Genomic DNA, 9,073 nt, shown 5'->3' with positions numbered 1-9,073 from the left:
CATTCTAACAGCTGCATAGAAAGAAACGCCTCGTGAAGGGTTGCCATTTGGCATTTTTATTACCAATTTGTGCACTCAGAGTGGGGTGCAAGTGGATGCCTCAGAACCTTCGTTTACTTCATAAAAACCGTTGGATTGGATAACTCTTAAGCGAAGTCAAGCTCATGATCAGGCATCCTTCTCTTCCGCCACTGGACGTTCATCACACCTCGACATTTCAGATGACAGTTCTAATGTTGATTCATCTCATACTAAGGGGGAGTTACCATAGTTCTCTGACCGTTTTGATCAGCTTAGCACTTAGGTGCAGGACCTCTATTCGGTTGTGAATGATTTACGAGCTGAGCAAGCTCGTTAGGGGACCGTACTCAAGCCATCCTCTTCCGCAGCTGGACGTTCCTCACACCTTGATATTTCTGATGTCAGTTCGGACGCTGACTCATCTCACACTGAGGGGGAGTTACCATAGTTCTCTGACCGTTTCGATCAGCTTAGCACTCAGGTGCAGGACCTCCATTCGGTCGTGAATGATTTACGAGCTGAGCAAGCACGTCAGGGGACCGTTCTTGACTCTGTCTTGTCGATTCTTCATTGTCAGTTCCCTCCAAGTTCCTATTCTTTGGCATTTGTGTCAAAAAGGGGGAGAGTGTGTGTGAGTTTAGGAGTTTACTAGTGTAGAGGGAGTACTGGCGTAGGGGGAGTTTACTAGCTAATAACTTTGCTTGAGTACCTATGAAATTTGTTTGCTTGAGTACTTGTGAACTTATACATGCTTGAGTACTTGTGAACTTATGCTTGCTTGAATACTTGTGAACTTATGCTTGCTTGATAACTTGTGTTTGGATTGTTATTCATTTCTAGTTATTTTCACTTGATCTTGGATTGGTATATTTTTATTTGCAAGGATTGATGTGCTAAATGTACTAGACTTGTTGAATGCTCATTTTGAATTCTTTGTATTATCTTGTAATCTAGATGTTTTGTCACAAATTGCCAAAGAGGGAGATTATTAGGTTTTTAATTATTGGCAATTGTGTACAAAATATTCTAAGTGTATTTTTACATGTATATGAGCTTTATACAAGTCTAGAATATCTCTAGTTTGAAGAATTGCAAGATTATTGGAGAAAAGTTGTTGAGTTCACATCGCGTTCACAAACGGGTTCGAACGCGGGTACTTGCGTTCACATAGACCGAGAGCTGCGCTCACAAACGCGTTCGAACTCGGGTACTTGCATTCACACAAATCGAGAGCTGCGTTCACAAATGCGTTCGAACATGGGTACATGCGTTCACACAGACCGAGAGCTACGTTCACAAACGCGTTCGAACGCAACGTGAAGAATTCAAGCTGTCGTGTTCGAACGCACTTGGGCCCGTTCGAACGCACCTGAGATCAAGTCAGGCCGTTCGAACGCACCCGGGCCGCGTTCGAACGCACCAATGAAGTTTGAAAATCTTGGATTCTCGTGAATTCGGATAAGACTTTAATTTGGCTCTATCTTGGAGATCATATATAAGGATTTTGATGCCCTATCTCTAGAGTTGTTGAAGAAGCATTATTGAAGGAGACTTCTTAAGGCTACATCGGTTCTTCAACTAAAAAGGTTCTACTCATCTACAAAACTTAATCTTTTGTCTTAAGGGCTATCTAGACGAAAGATCAATCTCGAGAAGTAGTGAATCGTGGGTTCTAGCGAGCAAGACTGAGAGGAACAAAGTCGTTTGGATCGACGGGTTGTTTTGTGAGTCAGTCTTGTAACTGCTACTATTATATTGATTGGTTTTGATCCGAGTTTGGATCCGTGGTTTTTTCCCGTTTGGGTTTTTCCACGTTAAAAGCTTGGCGTTCATCTCTGCTTTTGTTCTTAATATTTCTTCAAACTTTTAGTTAAGCGAACGAGTGATATCATTGCCTAGTATTTAGATACATACTTATGTCTAGGGGTTTTTCAAGTAGGAATAGACTAAGCGGTCATACATGCGACCTTTTAAGGATCCGCCACAACACCATCCGCTGAAATGATGTGGCCTAAATACTCCACTTGTGATAAACCACATAGGCACTTGGACATTTTGATCTTCAATTTGTTTTGCTTGAACAAATTCAGCACATCTTCCAAATGCCTCCAATGCACCAATTCAGTCCTGCGATAACCATAATGTGATCAAAAAAATACAAAGACATATTTTCACAAGAGAGGCCGACATATATTATTCATGAGGCCTTGAAAGGTAGCTGGAGTACTGGTGAGACCAAAAGGCATCACCCAGAACTCGTGATGCCCGTCTGAAGTCCGAAACGCAGTTTTGTGCATATCTGCCAGGTGAACTCTAATTTGATAATACCCGGCCCTCAAGTCAATATTAATAAATATAGTCTCCCTTACAAGCTCGTCCAACAACTACTCAATAATTAGAATGGGATATCGGTCTTTGACGGTAATAACATTTAGTGTTCGATAGTCGACACAAAAACGCCATGTCCCGTCCTTTTTTCGCACCAAAAGCACGGGGGATGAATATGAGCTATGACTTGGTTGTATGAGGCTTTGCTAGAACATCTCAACTACCATCTTTGAGATAACTTCTTTTTGCACATGTGGATACCTATATGGCCTCACGTTTGCCGGTGCAGTCCCGGGTACAATTTCTATGCGATGGTCCGCCGCTCTCATCAGTGGCAACTCCTGTGGCTCCTCAAATAGTCCAAAAAACTTATCTAATAAATTAGACAATTCAATGGTAGTACCTGAACTCGTTTGAGGCGGAGGCCCGGCGTTGCCGGTTGCCCATGCCGTCGGCAGCCTGCCCTCGGGTCGACGGCTCACGACCCTCGTTGAGGGGAGGGGGGAAGTGCTGGTCGAAGGAAAGGGAAGGAAAAGGAGGGAGAGAGGCATGGTGACTTATTGCAATCGACGGCGTCGGCGATGTAGCCACGCGGCTGAGAGGGGTGAGTATCGGGAAGAAAGAGAATCAACGACAATAACAAAAGAAAAGGAGAAGAGGTGGGGATGGTGGCGTGCACGGCAAGGGAAGAGGAAGAAGAAGAAAGGAGAAAAAGGACCAGGGGGGTGGCAGACTTTGTGAGGAGGACTTTGGGCGAATTAATAAGGAAATTTATTCTATTAATTCGCTAATCTTACGTATAGCTTTACTTGCGCGAATTAATAGGATTGACACTATGTGAGGAGGACTTTGGAATTATAGAGGAGGCAACTAGCTGACGAGATTTAGTGTACTGTGGAGACCCCCCAAGCGAGTATCATTTATACAAGTCTAGAATAATATAGTTACAATTATTATACCTTTCATGTCACTGTAGAAAATTTCGGTATTAATACATGCATCTAGTCTACCATGATATATCTTGACATGTGTGGTTATTGATAATTTACTCATCATGATATTATGAGAATATTAATGTTAGCATAGGCATTAGTGTAACGATGCTCTACATGTATCCTGTATGATAAACTCTTGCATAAATATTTGTTGTAAATATAGAATGTAACGATCATGATGACTATGACATGCCTTATACACTCACAGACACTGCACCACTTCCACCTATCATTAGTAGTCGGGTTCTGACTAGGCAGTGCCCTACTCACTCAGCCGAGGGTTAAGGGTAGAGTGTATCTTATATGACTATACTATTAGCGGCCTACATCTGAGGTCGGGAGCCTATGTGGCATTCAGGTAATTATACTACATAGTCAGGACTAGATTATAATGATAGAATAACATGATTGTGAGGCGTAGATATATCTCTAGCGATACCCAATGACGTAGGGTTAGGGTGTCCGTTGATGAGCCGAGGACTCCCGATTCTTCTAATGAGGGCGGTGATGATTTAGAGACAGTGAGATGTGGGCTTACGACTAAGGTTCTTACTCTGATGGTCATAGACAACCAATCACATGTAGTGTCGCCATTAATGTGTAGGTGGCATTACCGCTAGATGTGTATATATCCCCCTCGATGTATAAGATGATGGATGGTTATGTGATGGATGATTATCCTGAGAGTATTTACCCTGTGTGGTGAATAGCTCGGTGAGCTATGATAAATATGATTAATGCCTTAATGAGCACGAGATGACTGAACTACTCTTTTATTGCTATGCATAACATGTAACACTATAATTGAGATTTGTATGAATAAAAGATTGTATCACGCATGATATCTGTGTGGACTTATCCTGATACTTTTAGGAACTGGCATGTTCCAGGATAATGACGTGTAGTCCTTATTGATTGCATTGATTTAGTAACTCATGATAGGTCATTTAAACAAGCGTATGGTTATTGCTAGCAACTATAGGCATGCATTGGATATACACCTGTGCTTTCATTATTATAGATTGTATGAATCCTATTCGCTAGGCTGTGTGCTCACCACCTCTTGGTGGCATTATTTCAGAGCTAAGGGACGCAGGTGCGGGTAGCGAGGAGTAGCCTTTTTATTTCAGTATGTCTATTAGTTGTATTGAGCCCTTGCGAAGGCGTTATGATTGACGTTGTATTTTGGACTTTAGAGTTGTCTTTTGGATGTGTATCTTGAAGGCTTGTTACGGCCTATGGAACTTGTATCCGGACTCTTATGATTGAGTTTATTTATGGTATAAACTTGTGCTGTTATGTGCCATCCTATTACTGACAGGTCATTTAATGCACCACGTGGGGGGATTTACTCACGCAGTTTACACGTGTATTTTGAGGTTTGGGTGTTTCATGCTGGTCCTAACTGAAGAAGATAGGCCAAATCATACGCACAAGGCAGCCCCACCATAGGCTGCATCGCACATGTTCCGAAGGCCATCAAGCCGCACATATTTCTTTCCTTATTTAAATTTCATCCATATGCTCCAAAAATCAAATGTGACGGGTCCCAAACTCTGTAACCATTGAGTACCAAGGACAATGTCCGCTCCGCGTAGTGCCAACAAATACAAGTCCACAATGATGTCGTGTCTTTGCTTCTTGTCGTATCCTATAGCAACGTCAAATCCCGTAGTAGGTTCGGCATCCAAACCCAATATCCTCACCAATGAGTTATGTGTACTCCCCGAATCAATGAGGATGTGCACACAATACTTTCTAACGAGTCCGTCTACTCTTAACGCCCTCGACACGGAAGTACTTGAACATGTATGCATTGATATTTCAGCTTAGATATCTTCATCCGCACCCTCCACAACGACCTCCTTTGGACACTCTCCATCATCAGCAACCTCATCATCATCCTCGATACTATGGATGAGCATCACACTCCTGATCGGTTTAGAACACCGATGACTGGGGGTGAAATGCTCATCACATCGAAAGAAAAGACCCTTCGCTCTTCGCTCCTCCACCTGGGCAAGTGTGAGAGTTCGAATGGGGGGTCTTGTACCTCCTCTAACATCGAAAGAAGGTCTCAAAGGTGGTCGTCGTGTAGTACTCGCAGCCGCTATTTTTGAAACCGCAAAATTTCCAGCCGACATTCTAGTTGCAAACCGACCATCTCGGTTGCCCCAATTGGTTTTCGCTGCCATCTTTAGAGCCGTATATTTTTTCTCCATATTCACGGCCTTCTCAAAGGCCTCCTCGAGAGTAGTAGGATATAGAGCACGAACATCCGCTTGTATCTCATCCCGCAGCCCTGAAATAAATGTACTCTTCAATGTCTGTTCGGGCCACGGTGCCTCACAACGACTACTAACTCTTCCAAACTCAACTTACTACTCAAATACGGTTGTCCTCTGAACTATCTTGCTTAATGTGGCAGCAAAATCTTCATATGCCGTGGTCCCAAATCTGCATGTAATCCGCCAATAAAAATTAGCCCATCCGGTAAATCCACCACCACGAATAACCGATCTATATCAATGTAATGCCGTTCCTTAGAGGTGAAAGCTTGCCATCTGGACTTTTGCATCTTTCGCTGTACCTTGACAATCAAAATATTGTTCAACTTCAAACATCCAATCCATTGGATCAACGTGATAGACTCTGATACCAAATTGATAGGATCTGGAACCAAAGATAGGCTACACTAAGATTCCTTCATTATCTGAATTTATTACAAGATTCAGTTTGCACAACCATGGGAAAATATTCGTCGGAGTCAGCAAATTACTAAACTAATTGGGTTGGATCCGTAGCTTCTTGATCTAAAACTTTTGTATTATGTCCTTCACAGATTCAAACTGTAGCATGGACGAAAACACGGAATAACGTGGTGATGGTAGTGACAGGTGGAGTGAATGTTAGGGTTATAGATAGGTATGGAGATGATGATAGATTGTGGAAGTGATTAAGGGAACTAGACGAAGGAAACGAAGTGGTCAAGATCTCAAAGAAGAGGGGTGACTCGATAGATGAGGGAGATTAGAAGCGAGGAGAAACTTTGCCAACGGTAGATCTGGAAGGATGGTGAAGAGGAAGGAGGGAGGAGTCTACAGAAAAGGTAGGGGGAAAAAAATCAAGAATCCAACAGCATAATGAAGTTGGCTGTCATCTATATATTTATAGAAGCTAGCCATTAAGTCCTAAAATAATATGAAACCCTGATTCTAGAGGATTCCCGTCGATCACGTTCAAACGTGTAACACCCACAACCCTAAACATGTGCATGGCACGAGCCCACATGGCACGTGCATGGCACCTGACTATTTGGTTATGTACTAAAAATCAATTAAACATGTATCAACATTATAAATTTATCCATAACATCTAAACTAAAAATAACACAAGTCTAACTATTAACAATACACGGATAACCCTACTTGGGCCCCACATAGGCCACAACAAATCATCAAGAGCTTTTCACCACAACATATATACAATGGTGGTATATACATAATTATACAAATACAAAGTCACCTGCGAGAATATAACATAAGGATAAAGACACTTTGGAGGATGTCCACTAATACATCAAATAAGATAACACATCTACCGCATAACACTAACCATACACTACTCTTCACCCACTAGCAAGATCTCTAAGGGAGTATCCTGTTCCACTCGTTCACGTGGGTTTTCGAAAAGGAGAAAACAAAGTGAGTCATGAACTAAAGGCTTAATGAATAGACCTTACCCCGAATCAGTGAAGCCAAATAAAGAGCAAATCATGTACTAGATAATATGAATCAGAAAGAGCATCATGTTATGAATGAGAGTATGAATGTAACCTCAATAATATATAACTGAAATATAGATAACATATCATAACTGATAAAAGCATATAATCCTCGGCAATAAGTAAACAAATCTCCATGTCATAGTATCATCATAACTCTCTCAAATATGACACATGATGCATGCCGTCTATGATGATGCTATGATATAAAATGCAACCATATATGATGTAAATTGACCATTTGATAATCAAGTATTTAGATGAGAATAAAATCATATGCAGTTGGCACCCTTCTAGCTGATAGAAACCTCGTGAGGATAACTTGGCACATATGCATTAGCGAACGACATGTGTCCAAATGTCTGTTGCGCACACAGACTAATGACCTCGGACGTAAGTCCACAGGATCACGACTATGTCGAGCGATCAATCATCCACCAAGCGCGTCCTAACTCTCGCGCCTACTCGGGTATCCTCAAGCTTTTTATCAACTATTCTATCAATCACATTTCATGCTTTCCTTCTAAATGACATATCATATGCATATATCCAGTATGATAACAAGTCAATGCATAATAGAAATTTAGGTGGAATAAGAATCAAGAGTAAAATAATGCAATGTAGTCTTCGATCATATAGTCGATACATGCGTATCAATGCTAATCTATCATAATATGCATACTCATGTTACATATCAACTGGACATAAAATTATAACAATATAGTCATCTCTAATCATCTCTATATATCATCATCATACTCGTATCCAAGATCAGCCTAATTACATGTATGATAAAATATGCTCGACTTTAATCATCTCTAGAAAACGTCATATAATCATGGTGGAGGCCAAAACATTCATGTATATAATATATAATATAACCTAATTTGAGAAAGGCGTCTATGGGATAAGACTACTCATCACCACTGTAAATACCAAACAACCACTCATTCACGTTGCTTTGACAATGATCAAGCCTCAATAGCTAAGTCCACTGGGTTTTGAATAGGGGGGTCAGAATCTAAATTATTTGATTCTATTTAGAATCTATTAGTGCAAATTATAATAAATTATTTGATTTTATTAAATAACTTGATATACATTATATATATATTCAGATGTCCTTATTCTAATTACATATATTAGGCATCATAATTAACCTTCTTAAGCATAAAAGAATCAGATATACAATACTATAATTAAAATATATGTACATAAAATAACTAACTATAATCCAATTATTTGGCAATTACTACTTTTACTTAACTAGTTAATAATCATACATATTGTAATAACCCAATATTTAAAAAAAAAAAAAAATTTCCTGCACTGCATGGCACGACAGCTCGTGCCATGCAGTGGCAGCGGAGTTGGGCGCCACGTGCCCCAAGCGTTGGCCCGGCCAACCTAGCCGAGCCAGCTAGCGCGGTGGGCCCCCGCTGCAGCCGTAGCCTTCCTCCCCACCGCCTCTCTCTCCCTTTTCTTCCTCTCTCTCTCTCTCTCTCTCTCTCTCTCTCTCTCTTCCTCTTTCAAGCACTCTCTGACCTTTCTCTCTTTCTCTCTCTCTCAAACACTCTCTCCCTCTACCCACTACCGCCGCTACCTCCTCTAGCTCCGATGAGCCTCCCTCCCTCTCTCTCTCTCTCTATTTCTCTTTTTCTTCTTGTCGGCTTCCTCTCAGAACCGCCGGAGGATTGAGCCGTCGGCGAGAGGCCGGCCGCTAAGTGGCCACTAGCGGCTGCACCCCTCCCCCATGGCCCAACCTTCTTCTTCCTTTTTTTCTTTCTTCTTCTTCTTCTTCTTCTTCTTCTTCTTCTTCTTCTCTTTCTTCTTCCTCTCCTCCTCCTCCTTCTTCCCTTCTCTCCTCTGACTGCACCCTGCAAGTGGTGCTGGGTTCGGCCCAGCAACCTTGCAGCGCCAGGCGCTGGGCTCGGCCCAGCGCCTT

This window comes from Typha latifolia, chromosome 13 (assembly GCF_019914945.1).
Source record: "Typha latifolia isolate L0001 chromosome 13, TyphaL0001v2, whole genome shotgun sequence".
Lineage (NCBI taxonomy): Eukaryota > Viridiplantae > Streptophyta > Magnoliopsida > Poales > Typhaceae > Typha > Typha latifolia.
Note: the sequence above shows the minus strand (reverse complement) of the source record.